General features: G+C 37.4%; 1 long non-coding RNA gene across 1 annotated transcript in view; it reads right to left on the bottom strand.

The window, feature by feature from the left end:
- Positions 1-931: 931 nt before the first annotated feature.
- LOC141276070 (uncharacterized) overlaps positions 932-13,871 on the bottom strand; it is a 56,836-nt gene continuing 43,896 nt past the window's right edge. The window contains exon 2 of the long non-coding RNA XR_012325008.1: positions 932-1,154. This is a non-coding gene — a long non-coding RNA (uncharacterized lncRNA). The remainder of the gene's footprint in view (positions 1,155-13,871) is intronic.

The following is a 13,871-nucleotide window of genomic DNA, read 5'->3' as shown; positions in this document are numbered from 1 at the left end:
GAGCTCTGTTTTTAAGTGTAAGTTGTACAAAATATTTGACATTGACAATGTTGGGCTTCAGAACACCTGAGTTTTAAGTCGTGCCATTAATTATTTGTGACTTTATAACTTAAAGTCTCAAGATTGGGATAAATTTCCTCCGAATTGTTTTCCACCTCTAAAAATCCTATGATTTCGTCAGCATTTCTCAAAGTATAGTTTGAGAAACACTGGTCCTCAAGATGTTTCTTCAAAATAAAAAATGTAGTATCTAAATAACTTTGGGAGATCCTGTAAAACTCTCCCCATCTTCATCTTATCCCTTAAAGATTCCTTATAGATGTGAACATATTAAAAGCCATGAGAAATTTTATAAAGAAGGAAGAGAGGAAAAGCATGCTTAGCTTTGCTTGGTTCACCATTTCCTAAATGAATTTGGCCTAAGAAGTCTTTCACTAAACTCTACCTTTTGAGTGTCCATGGAACATACGTTGAGAAACATTGTTCAATATATTAGCAAATATATTGATAGTAGAAAATTATTCTCAAGGAAGTGAAGTTGTTAAAAGTTGGAAGGAGGTAGACATTTATAGGTAATGTGTAAATAAATGGGGAAAGATCTAGCATTTTTTGAACCAAAGTCAGTATGAATCAAGTTAAAGTGTCTCAAGTGGATACCTTGATGAAGTATTAAACTATTAATTGGGATCACACACACCTGAAACTGGAAGGACTGGCTGGGAAGGGAGGAGAATTTCTATGAGATAACCCAGCCACTTTCTACTCTGCAGTTAGCAGTTAGCTAAGCTCTGTGGTTTGACTGACCCCTTGTACATAATACCTTCAGACCATATAAAGCCAGATGCAAGTCAGACTTTCTAAACTCAGTAAAAGCCTTAGCAGATATTAGTTTCCTAGGGCTACTGCAACAAAATGCCACAAACTGGGTGAATTAAAACAACAGAAATTTATTGTCACAATTCTGGATGCTAGAAGTCTAAATCAAGGTGTTGATAGGGCCATGCTCCCTCTGAAACCAGTAGGGGAATATTAAATGCCTCCCCCTAGCTTCTGGTGGTTCGACAGCAATCTTTGAGGTTTCTTGGCTTGTAGTTCCATCACTCTAGTCCTCCATCTTCAAATGGTGATCTCTCTGTGTCTCTTTCTTCACAAGGCTGTAAGGACATATTGAATAAGGGACCCATCTTACTCCCATATGACCTCATCTTTAATTATATTTACAACAATTCTATTACCAAATGGGTTTACATTCTAAGACCTGGGGGTTTAGACTTCAATATATCTTTTGGGGGAACACAACTCAATCTATAACAAGACTCTAGGACTTGCTCATAAAGGTCTTAGATCTTCTTATGAAAGGTTTTCCCAAGACCTCTAGTATTTTACTTATGGTATTTATTGTCTTCTAAGCCTATTTATATATAATTATATGGCAAGTTATTGACTTAGACTCTCATCTAGATTATGATGCACCTCAAATTCTACTGATTGTGAGAGCAACTAAGTTTATCACCTTTTTGTTCACTAAGCAATAAAGCACCTTATATTTTCCATATTGACTTTCTACACCTAGAAATTAGAAGAGACTTGAAGGGAGTAGCAAGAAAGGGCATGGAATGCCTTTGCTTTTGCTATGCACTTAAGTAACCATCTTCTGAATTATATTAAACTGGGAATATTCGGATAAGAGATAAAGCTTGTGCTGCAAAGCCTCAGTAAGGACCCAAAGAGAAGAGAAAAATTCAAAAATCTTTCTAAACCTGTGATTTTATGCTTAGTCACATGATGTAAACATCTAGTCTATGATAGCCAACATTACTGAAATGAACAATTGAGCACAGAGCATCAGGACAGGAACGATTACCCCAGAACAAATGCAGAACTGTCACCGCCCTTTTGCTCTGAATGCACTTTTGCCATTTGTTTTAGTCTTGTATTGCTGCATAACAAATCACCAAAAACTTTGTGGCTAAAAGCAACACAAACATCTTATCTCACAGTTTCTGTTGGTCAGGAATCCAGGAAAGGCATAGCTGTATTCTTTGCTCAGGATTTCACTAGGTTGAAATCCAGATGTCAGCCAGGGCTACAGTCCTCACCTACAGGATCCTCTTCTAAACTCATTAGTTGTTGGCAGAATTCATTTCCTTACAGCTGTAGGGTTGATAGCCCAATTTCCTGATAGCTGTTAGCTAGGGATGATTCCCACCTCCCAGAGGTCACCCCTGTTCCTTATCATGTGGCCACCATTGGCACTTCACAACATAGGTGTTTACTTTCTTCCAAGCCATTCAGAGCACTTCTCTCTGACTCCCTACTCTTTAGCCAGTCAACGAAAACCCTCTGCTTTTACTGGGCTCACATGATTAGGTCAGGCCCGCTCAGCATAGTCTTCCTTTTGCCATATAACATAACCTAATCTTGAGTGTGATATCTCATAACACTCAGAGGCTCCACCCACACTCAGAGGTGAGGGGACACACCTCTTTTAATTATACTTTGCAGATGCTGTATTTTTTACAAACTGAGGATTTGTGGCCATCCTGCATCAAGCAAGTCTATTGGCACCATTTTTCCAATAGCATTTGCTCACTTTGTGTCTCTGTGTCACATTTTGGTAATTCTCACAGTATTTCAAACTTTTTCAATATTATTTTATTTGTTATGGTATCTGTGGTCAGTGATTTTTGGTGTTACTATTGTTATAAGTTTTGGGGTACCATGAACAACACCCATATAAAATGGTGAACTTAATTGATAAATGTTGTGTGTTCTGACTGCTTCACCAACTGTCCATTCCTTCATCTCTCTCCCTCTCCTCAGGCTTCCCTCTTCCCTAAGCCACAGTAAAATTGAAATTAAGTTAATTAATAACACTACAATAGCCTCTAAGTGTTCAAGTGAAAGAAAAATCCCACATTTCTTACTTTAAATCAAAACCTAGAGAAGATTAAGCTTAGTGAGGAAGGCAGGTCAAAAACTGAGACAGGCAGAAACCTAGGCCTCTCATGCCAAACAGACAACTTGTGAATACACAGGAAAAGTTCTTGAAGGAAATTAAAAGCTCTACTCCAGTGAACTCATGAATGATAAGAAAGCAAAACAGCCTTCTTGCTGATATGGAGAAAGTTTTAGTGGTCTGGATAGAAGATCAAACCAGCCACAACATTCCCTTAAGCTGAAGCCAAAACTAGTGCAATGCCCTAATTCTCTCCTGAGAGAGAAGGCTGAGAGAGATTAGGAAGCTGCAGAAGAAAAGTCTGAAGCCAGCAGAGGCTGGTCCATGAGGTTTAAGGAAAGAAGCCATCTCCATCACACAAAAATGCAAGGTGAAACAGCAAGTGTTCATGTAGAAGTTACAGCAAATTATCCAGAAGATCTAGCTAAGATTATTAATGGTGGCTACATGAAGCAACAGATTTTCAATGTAAATGAAACAGCCTTCTATTGGAAGAAGATGCCATCTAGGACTCTCATAGCTAGAGAGGAGAAGTTAATGCCTGGCTTCAAAACTTCAAAGAACAGGCTGACTCTCTGATTAAGGGTTAATGCAGCTGGTGAGTTTAAGTTGAAGCCAATGCTCATTTACCATTCCAAAAATCCTAGGGCCCTTAATTATGCTAAATCTACTCTGCCTATGCTCTATAAATGAACAACAAAGCCTGAATGACAGCACATCTGTTTACAACATGATTTACTGAATATTTTAGCTCACTGTTGAAACCTACTGCTCACAGAAAAAGATTTCTTTCAAAATATTACTGCTCATTGACAATGCACTTGGCCCCAAGAATTCTGAGAGATATACAGTGAGATTAATGTTGTTACCAGGCCTGTGAACTCAAATCCATTCTGCATCCCATGAATCAGGGAGTAATTTCCTAGATAGCCTCATCCAGCAGAAGGCAGACAGCAGAAGCAAGAACTACAATCCTGCAGCCCATGGAACAAAAGCCACATACACATAAAGATAGACAAGATGAAAAGGCAGAGGGCTATGTACCAGATTAAGGAAAAAGATAACACCCCAGAAAAACAACTAAATGAAGTCAAGATAGGCAACCTTCCAGAAAATGAATTTAGAATAATGATAGTGAAGATGATCCAGGACCTAAGAAAAAGAATGGCGTCAAAGATCAAGAAGATGCAAGAAATGTATAACAAAGACTTAGAAGAATTGAAGAACAAACAAACAGAGATGAACCATACAATAACTGAAATGAAAACTACATTAGAAGGAATCAATAGCAGACTAACTGAGGCACAAGAACAGATAAGTGACCTGGAAGACAGAATGGAGGAATTCACTGCTGCGGAACAGAATAAAGAAAAAAGAATGAAAATAAATGAAGACAGACTAAGAGACCTCTGGGACAACATTAAACGCAACAACATTCACGTTATAGGGGTACCAGAAGGACAAGAGAGAGAGAAAGGACCCAAGAAAATATTTGAAGACATTATAGTCGAAAATTTCCCTAACATGGGAAAGGAAATAGCTACCCAACTCCAGGAACTGGAGAGAGTCCCATACAGGATAAACCCAAGGAGAAATATGCAGAGACACATAATAATCAAATTGGCAAAAGTTAAAGACAAAGAAAAATTATCAAAAGAAGCAAGGGGAAAATGATAAATAACATACAAGGGAATTTCCATAAGGTTAACAGCTGATTTCTCAACAGAAACTCTACAAGCCAGAAGGAAGTGGCATGATATACTTAAAGTGATGAAAGGGAAGAACCTACAACAAAGATTACTCTACCCGGCAAGGATCTCATTCAGATTTGATGGAGAAATCAAAAGCTTTACAGACAAGCAAAAGCTAAGAGAATTCAGCACCACCAAACCAGCTCTACAACAAATGCTAAAGGAACTTCTCTAAGTGGGAAACACAAGAGAAGAAAAGGACCTACATAAACAAACCCCAAACAATTAAGAAAATGGTCATAGGAACATACATATCGATAATTACCTTAAATGTGAATGGATTAAATGCTCCAACCAAAAGACACAGGCTTGCTGAATGGATACAAAAACAAGACTCATCTATATGCTGTCTACAAGAGACCCACTTCAGATCTAGGGACACATACAGACTGAAAGTGAGGGGATGGAAAAAGATATTCCATGCAAATGGAAATCAAAAGAAAGCTGGAGTAGCAATACTCATATCAGATAAAATAGACTTTAAAATAAAGAATGTTACAGGAGACAAAGAAGGACTCTACATAATGATCAAGGGATCAATCCAAGAAGAAGATATAACAATTATAAATATATATGCACCCAACATAGGAGCACCTCAATACATAAGGCAACTGCTAACAGCTATAAAAGAGGAAATTGGCAGTAATACAATAATAATGGGGGGCTTTAACACCTCATTTACACCAATGGACAGATCACCCATAATGAAAATAAATAAGGAAACACTAGCTCTAAATGACACAATAGACCAGATAGATTTAATTGATATTTATAGAGCATTCCATCCAAAAACAGCAGATTACACTTTCTTCTCGAGTGCTCATGGAACATTCTTCAGGATAGATCACATCTTGGTTCACAAATCAAGCCTCAGTAAATTAAAGAAAATTGAAATCATATCAAGGATCTTTTCTGACCACAACGCTATGAGATTAGAAATGAATTACAGGGGAAAAGACGTAAAAAAACACAAACACATGGAGGCTAAATATTACCTTACTAAATAACCAAGAGAACACTGAAGAAATCAAAGAGGAAATCAAAAAATACCTAGAGACAAATGACAATGAAAACACGATGATCCAAAACCTATGGGATGCAGCAAAAGCAGTTCTAAGAGGGAAGTTTATAGCTATACAAGACTACCTCAAGAAACAAGAAAAATTGCAAATAAACAATCTAATCTTACATCTAAAGGAACTAGAGAAAGAAGAGCAAACAAAACCCAAAGTTAGCAGAAGGAAAGAAATCATAAAGATCAGAGCAGAAATAAATGAAATAGAAACAAACAATAGCAAACATCAATAAAACTAAAAGCTGTTTCTATGAGAAGATAAAATTGATAAACCATTAGCCAGACTCATTAAGAAAAAGAGGGAGAGGACTCAAATAAATAAAATTAGAAATGAAAAAGGAGTAGTTACAACAGACACTGCAGAAATACAAAGCATTCTAAGAGACTACTACAAACAACTCTATGCCAATAAAATGGACAACCTGGAAGAAATGGACAAATTCTTACAAAGGTACAACCTTCCAAGACTGAACCAGGAAGAAATAGAAAATATGAACAGACAAATCACAAGTAATTAAATTGAAACTGTGATTAAACATCTTCCAACAAACAAAAGTCGAGGACCAGATGGCTTCACATGTGAATTCTATCAAACATTTATAGAAGAGCTAACACCCATCCTTCTCAAACTCTTCCAAAAAATTGCAGAGTAAGGAACACTCCCACACTCATTCTATGCTGCCACCATCACCCTGATACCAAAACCAAACAAAGATACTACAAGAAAAGAAAATTACAGACCAATATCACTGAGGAATATAGTTGCAAAAATCCTCAACAAAATACTAGCAAACAGAATCCAACAACACATTAAAAGGATCATACACCATGGTCAAGTGAGATTTACCCCAGGGATGCAAGGATTTTTCAATATATGCAAATAAATCAATGTGATACACCATAAAATGACAGGAAACAATATTTTATGCATGTACACATTATCTATGATAAACTTCTTATATCTAGGAATAAATATTTGTTATTTACAGTGTGCTTCTATACTATCTCCTGATCCATGAAATCCCACCACCAAAGTTCTCAGCTAAATGGACTTTACATTCTGCTAGTTCAAAATTCCATCTTCCAGACTCTAGACCCCTTCCTCCCACCCAAGGCCCTGACATTCACAAAAGTTGAAAGTAGAAGTTTACCAGTCCTAGGACTCAAAACCAATGAGCACAAGCCCTGTAATTTGGACTTTGAAACAAAAATATCACATCAGAGTCAGAAAAAGTATTAGGTGCTACAAAAGACAAATGTTGGCAAGGATGTGGAGAAAAGGGAACTCTGTACACTGTTGGTGGGAATGTAAATTGGTGTAACCACTGTGGAAAACAGTATGGAGTTTTCTTAAAAAACTAAAAATAGAACTACCATATGACCCAGCAATTCCACTCTTGGATATTTACCCAAAAAAAAAGGAAAACACTAATTCGAAAAGATACATGCACCTCAATATTCATAGCAGCACTATTACAATACACAAAATATGGAAGCAATCTAAGTGTCCATTGACATACAAATGAATAAATAAAATATGGTATATTACACAATAAAATATTACTGAGCCGTAAAAAGAATGAAATTTTGCCAGTTGCACCAACATGAATGGATTTGGAGGGCATTATGCTAAGAGAAATGAGTCAGGCAGAGAAATATATATAATGTATAATATAATTTATATGTGGAATCTAAAATATACAACAAACTAGTGAATATAACAAAACAGAAACAGACTCACAGATATAGAGAACAAACTAGTGGTTATCAGTGGGGAGAGGGAAGGGGGAGGGGCAAAATAGGGAGAGGGGATTAAGAGGCACAAGCTATTATGTATAAAGTAAATAACCAACAAGGATATATAGTACAACACAGGGAATATACTCAATATTGTATAACTATTAAAGGAATATAACCTTTAAAAATTTTAATCACTCTGTTGTACACCAGAAATTTATATAATATTGTACATCAACAATACCATACCATAAAAAAAAAAGCATTAGGTGCTGCATACCGAGTTCTGAAAACATATCAGAAGAAAATACAATTCTTCCTATTAATAAAGATAGTGATACAAATAAATATGCTTTATTATGTATTTTAACATTACATTTTGTTTATGTCAGCAGTTGCTATGTGATTAAAACAAGGTTTTGGAACACCATTCTGATTTGCATTATTCTGAAACAGAGGTTCTAGAATACTACCCAAAACATTTTCCCACAAAACCAGTCTTACCTACAAGCACAGTGGGGTATCCAAAGGAAAAGTGAAAATATGGTGAAAAGGTAAAAGTTCATGTATTTGGACTTGTGTTGGCTAGCTGACATTTTATTTGTGGTAAAAACTTACTAAGCATATTAAATCAAGATGGAGATTGAAGGAAACATGCTTTAATTTACTTATTAGATAGATTTGGTTTCATTTGGAATCTATTTGGCTGCAGTTAATAGAATACACAATTCATGGTGGCTTAAACTGTAAGGATATTTACTATTTACCCTACACCTCTTTGGCCAAAAGTTGCTCCCATTCCAACCAAGCTGCTTACATTTCATCCAATTTTAAATGTATTTCCTAGATGTTATTTTGGAAAAATTAAAAAGGATGGAGGTTTTGCTACTAAATGTCACTGTCAAATTGAGGCTTCTTGTTCATACTAAAAGAATGAATAGGGGTCCCCACCTGCCTGAATGATTTACTTTTCACAGATTGAAAAGAGGTTGGCTTCTTGAATTTGCTCCCAAACATTTGTTCCCTACACTCTGAACAGCTTTTAATGGAGGCAGGGCTATGGGAAAAGAAACTGCAAAATAGCCCTTGTTCCTGCCAAGAGTTAATTTAGGACAAGCTTCTGGCTCCATCCTCCAAATCAACTCTGGAGAAATTATAAATGCTTGAGGGGAACACAGATTGCACCAATTAATAACAAATAAAAAGATAAGAAAACCCAGAGACTGAAGCCCAACATAAACTGACTTGTGTGAGAGTTGGGTAGCTGAAGCCCAGGGGCCAGTAGTGAAAGAATAGGCAGGAGGAAAGCCTTTTAAATTCTGCTCTTGCCTTACCCCAATTTGTCTTGAGAGACTCTGAGCAATCGCTGAGGCCATTTGTGATCACCAAGAGGAAATATCAGAGCAGCACACAAACCCAGATGGGGTAAAGAAGTTTGAAAAAAACATAGCACCACACATCCTAAATTCTTCAAAGCCCAGGTCTGTGGATTATAATCCAGGAGGCTGTCTCCTCTGATGCTGCTTCTCCCCATGGGCTTCAAGATAAGATCCTGACTAGACAGTGGGTAAGAGGATGGAGCAAGCAAGAATTATCAGCTAGGGCTCTGTAGTTCCTGGCCTCCTCCCCTCCCCTCTCCCTAGTCTGCTGCTACTGGCACTGACTAGGGACTTACCCTCATCCCCTCCCCAACATTCATTACCATAAAGAACAGCTGGTAGTCCCAGAGGAGCAAGGACACACAGGCTCAAATGGAAAACAAGGCATCTGAGGAGTATAACATCTATTTTTTTAAGTGAACAAACTGGAAAGAGATCTTCCTCTACCACTCGAAGAAGAATTACTGGAACAAACAAATCAAGATTTTAAATTAGGCATGATAGATATTCTTTAGGAGATAAAGGAAGAGTAAAATGAAACATGGACAGAAAAAAAATTTTAAACAGCCCAATGGAAATATTACACATGAAGATAAAGTAGTCAAAATAAAGAATGTAGTGGATTGGGGTAATAGGAGGCAAATATTTTAAAGATGAATTATAAGAAAACTTAGTTAAGGCAATCCCCCAAAAGGGATAAAATGAGAAAAACTGAGACATGAAAGGCTAAAGTAGAAGTAGCAATATCCACATAGCCTTAAAAGGAAATTTTAAAATGAAAAGATTAGAACTTCCAATTTTTAACTGGAAGAAATAATGGAGATAAATGTCTTAGTATCAAAGAAAGATGAAAGACCTCATATTGAAAGGGGCAATTCTGTGCAAACAGAAGAAACCAGAAAACCACACATTGATATGCAAATGAAATTAGGATATTAAAAACAGATAAAACTTTTAGAGATTCCAGTAAGAGCAGATCACCTACAAAGGAGCAAGATTCATATTGACACCAAATTTCTCAATAGAAGCGAATAGTAACGTCATTTCTTAAAGTATTGGAGCAAAAGATTTGAACCTGGAATTTTATATTGTCAAAATGTCATTCAAAATATTTTAGTGTTGGTGTTCCTGTTTCAATGTCAGCATCTTGGTGGCATAATACATCCCTCCTTTTTGTCCCCCTTCTTAACAACTAATTCTGCATCCATCCATGAATAAAAGTACATCTGTGGTAGTTGTAGGATACAGCACCTTGTGGCAAGAGACCCAGGAGGAGTCTTACTCACCTGTGTATCAGGCAATAAACAGACTGACCCCAGTCGGGACTGCATGTGGAACCAGCAGGAGCTTGCAAACTAACCAGAGCCTCTCTTAGTCATGGCCAGGAAAAATGAGAAGAGTGGTGATTTGGGTAGACACCCCTAGATGAAAGAGCTTTTGTAGAAGTCCAGCCTTCCAGAGGGGAGATACCACCATTCCATTGGAGAAAAATATATATATGTGAGTTTGGATGCATTGGAGAGAGAAAAAGGAACTTAGCCAAAGGCAGTGCAGTGTGGGGCTGAACCAGCCAGAGGAACCCCATCCTACAGGAGAAAGGGAGAGTGTGACTGAGTATGCAGCTACCCAGCTGTGCAGGACAATGCTGGAGAAACCTATTTCTCTCTCCCAGCAGCACCCAGAGAGTTGAGGTGGGAACTCCATAATGAAGGGGAGGGAGGAGATCAGGAAAGGGACAGATAAGAATGTCAAAAGACATTAAAAGGACACGGTTTCTGCTAACTCCAGTGGGAAGCCCACCCACAAGCCACTGAGCAAATCTCACACAAGGCTCCCCCTACCTAACCTGTGGGCATCCCGGATGACCCAAGTGCTAAAACCACATCTCCTTCCCCACTGTTCTGCCAGCTCCTTGTGCAGCTCCTGAGTACAAAGGCCATAGTGAGTTCCAGTAAACAGGGAGTCCTTTCTGGAAACAGGCCAAGATCTGTGGACAAGGGAGAATCCAGAAGCTTTGAGATATAGTGCCCTGTTCTAGAATACAAAAGAGAGGTTTACAGCACCAGACAGGAAAGTTGTAAGAACCAGAGAAAACATACATGCCTAAGAATTCTGCCACAGGAGAGAGAAGGCATACAAAGCAAATATATCCATGCAACGTTGGAGAAAGTCCCAGGTACAAGAAGGACGAATGAAAAATATTTTCCACCCAAAGACAGCAAGTAAAGATTTGAGGAGGTATCTGCTGCTTCAAATGAGAAGACACCCGTGCAAAACTCCACGGAACATGAAGAAACGAGGAAACATATCATCACCAAAAGATAACAATAATCCTCTAATAACTGAATTCAGAGCTGTGGAGTTTTGAGATTTAGTTGATAAAGAATCAAAATAAGGCTTCCCTGGTGGCGCAGTGGTTGAGAGTCCGCCTGCCGATGCAGGGGACATGGGTTCGTGCCCCGATCTGGGAAGATCCCACATGCCACAGAGCGGCTGGGCCCATGAGCCATGGCCGCTGAGTCTGCACGTCTGGAGCCTGTGCTCCACAGGGGGAGAGGCCGCAACAGTGAGAGTCCCACGTACCGCAAAAAAAAAAAAAAGAAAAGAAAAAAAGAATCAAAAGAGCTATTTTAAGGAAACTCAAAGAGCTATAAGAAAAGGCAAAGAAATCAGAGAAGCAATTCATGAACAAAATGAGAAATTTCACAAAGAGATAGAAATCATTTTTAAAAAGAAACAAACAGAAATTTTGGAGCTTAAAAATTCAGTGAATAAAATTTTTAAATGCAAGAGAAATAATCTATAGCAGAATCAACCAAACAGAAGATAGAATCACTGAGCTGGAGGATAGAAACTCTGAAATAACCCAGGCAGAGAAAAACAAAGAAAAAAGAATGAAAAAGAGCAAAGAAAGTCAATATGATACCATAAAAGGTACAAATATTTGAATAGTTGGAATTCCACAAAAAGAAGAGGGGGAGAAGGGCACAGTGAGTCTATTTAATGAAATAATACCTGGGAACTTCCCAAACCTGGGGAGAGCTATGGATGTCAGTGTTCATGAAGCTAATAGATCATTCCATTATTTCAATGAAAAGCTACCTTCTTGGGTTTCCCTGGTGGCGCAGTGGTTAAGAATCCACCTACCAATGCAGGGAATATGGGTTTAAGCCCTGGTCTGGGAAGATCCCACATGCCACGGAGCACCTAAGCCCATGCACCACAACTACTGAGGCTGTGCTCTAGAGCCTGCGAGCCACAACTACTGAGCCCATGTGCCACAACTACTAAAGTCTGCCCACCTAGAGCCCATGCTCTGCAATAGAGAAACCGCCACAATGAGAAGACTGAGCACCTCAACAAAGAGTAGCCCGCATTCGCCGCAACTAGAGAAAGCCCACACGCAGCAACAAAGACACAACGCAGCCAAAAATAAATAAATAAAATAAATTAATTTTTTTAAAAAACTACCTTTTCCAGTAAATATGATAATGAAACTGTTAAAATCAAAAACAAAGAGAGAATCCTAAAAGAAGCAAGAGAATAAAAGACTGTAAACTACCAAGGAACTCCCATTAGGCTATCAGCAGATTTCTCAGCAGAAAACCTACAAGCCAGGAAAGAGTAAAATAATATATTCAAAGCATTGAAAGAAAAAATTGCCAACCAAGAATACTCTATCTGGCAAAGTTATCCTTTAGATATGAAGGAGAAATAAAGACTTTCTCAGACAAACAAAAGTTGAGCGAGTTCATCACCACAAGACATGCCTTGAAAGAAATGCCAAAAGGAATTCTTCCAGCAGAAATGAAAATATGTTAATTAGTAACATGAAAACATACAAAAATGTACCACAAACTTGTGAAGGTAAATACACAGTCAGATTCACAAAATTCTAATTCTGTAATTTGTTGGTGTGTTAATGTTAAACTATAGTGTAAAGGTTAAAGGAAAAGGGTATTAAAAATAACTATAACTACTATAAGTTGTTACCAAATAAACAAGATAAAAAGACAAATTGTGACATCAGAAACATAAAAGGGGAGAAGTAAAAAGGTAGAGCTTTTGTATGTGATCAAAGTTAAGTTGCTTTTATCTTAAAAGGGACTGTTTTATCTATGTTTCATGTAAGCCTCATCGTAACCACAAATTTAAAATCTATAGTAGATTCACAAAAGATAAAGAGAGGAATCAGAGCATATCACCATGGAGAATCACCAATTTACAAAGGTAGGGAGAAGCAGAGGAAACAAAAAACAATGGAAATACAAAACAGCCAGAAAGCAATGAATAAGTTGGCATTAGTAAGTTCTTACATATCAATAATTACTCTAAATGTAAATGAATTGGATTCACCAATCAAAGGGCAGGGGGTGGTTGGGTGGATAAAAAGCAAGATCCAACTTATATGCTGCCTAAAAGAGACTCACTTCAGTTTTAAGGTCAACAAAGTCTTAAAGTTAAAGGATGGAAAAATATATTCCATGCAAGTGGAAACAAAAAGAAAGCGGGGGTAGCTATAATTAAATCAGACAAAATATATGTTAAACAAAAAATAGGAACAAGAGACAAAGAAGATCATTATCTAATAAATAATTCATCAATAAGATAAAACAATAGTAAATATATATGCACCTAACTTGGAGAAACTTAATGTATTGTATATTAAGCAAAATACTAACAGACCTGAAGGGAGAAATAAACAATAATACAATAACAGTAGGGAACTTCAATACCTCACTTTTCTTCAATAGATAGATCATCTAGACAGAAAATCAACAAGGAAACATTGGACTTAAACTATACCTTAGACCAAATGGACATAACAGACATGTACAGAACATTCCATCCAACAGAAAAATATACATTCTTCTTAAATGAGCCAGGGACAGTCTCCAGGATGTATCATATGATAGGCTACAAAACAAGTTTTAGCAAATTCAAGAAAGTTGAAATCATACCAAGTATAT

Source organism: Tursiops truncatus, chromosome 12 (genome assembly GCF_011762595.2).
Source record: "Tursiops truncatus isolate mTurTru1 chromosome 12, mTurTru1.mat.Y, whole genome shotgun sequence".
Lineage (NCBI taxonomy): Eukaryota > Metazoa > Chordata > Mammalia > Artiodactyla > Delphinidae > Tursiops > Tursiops truncatus.
Note: the sequence above shows the minus strand (reverse complement) of the source record. Positions and strands in the feature narration are given on the sequence as shown.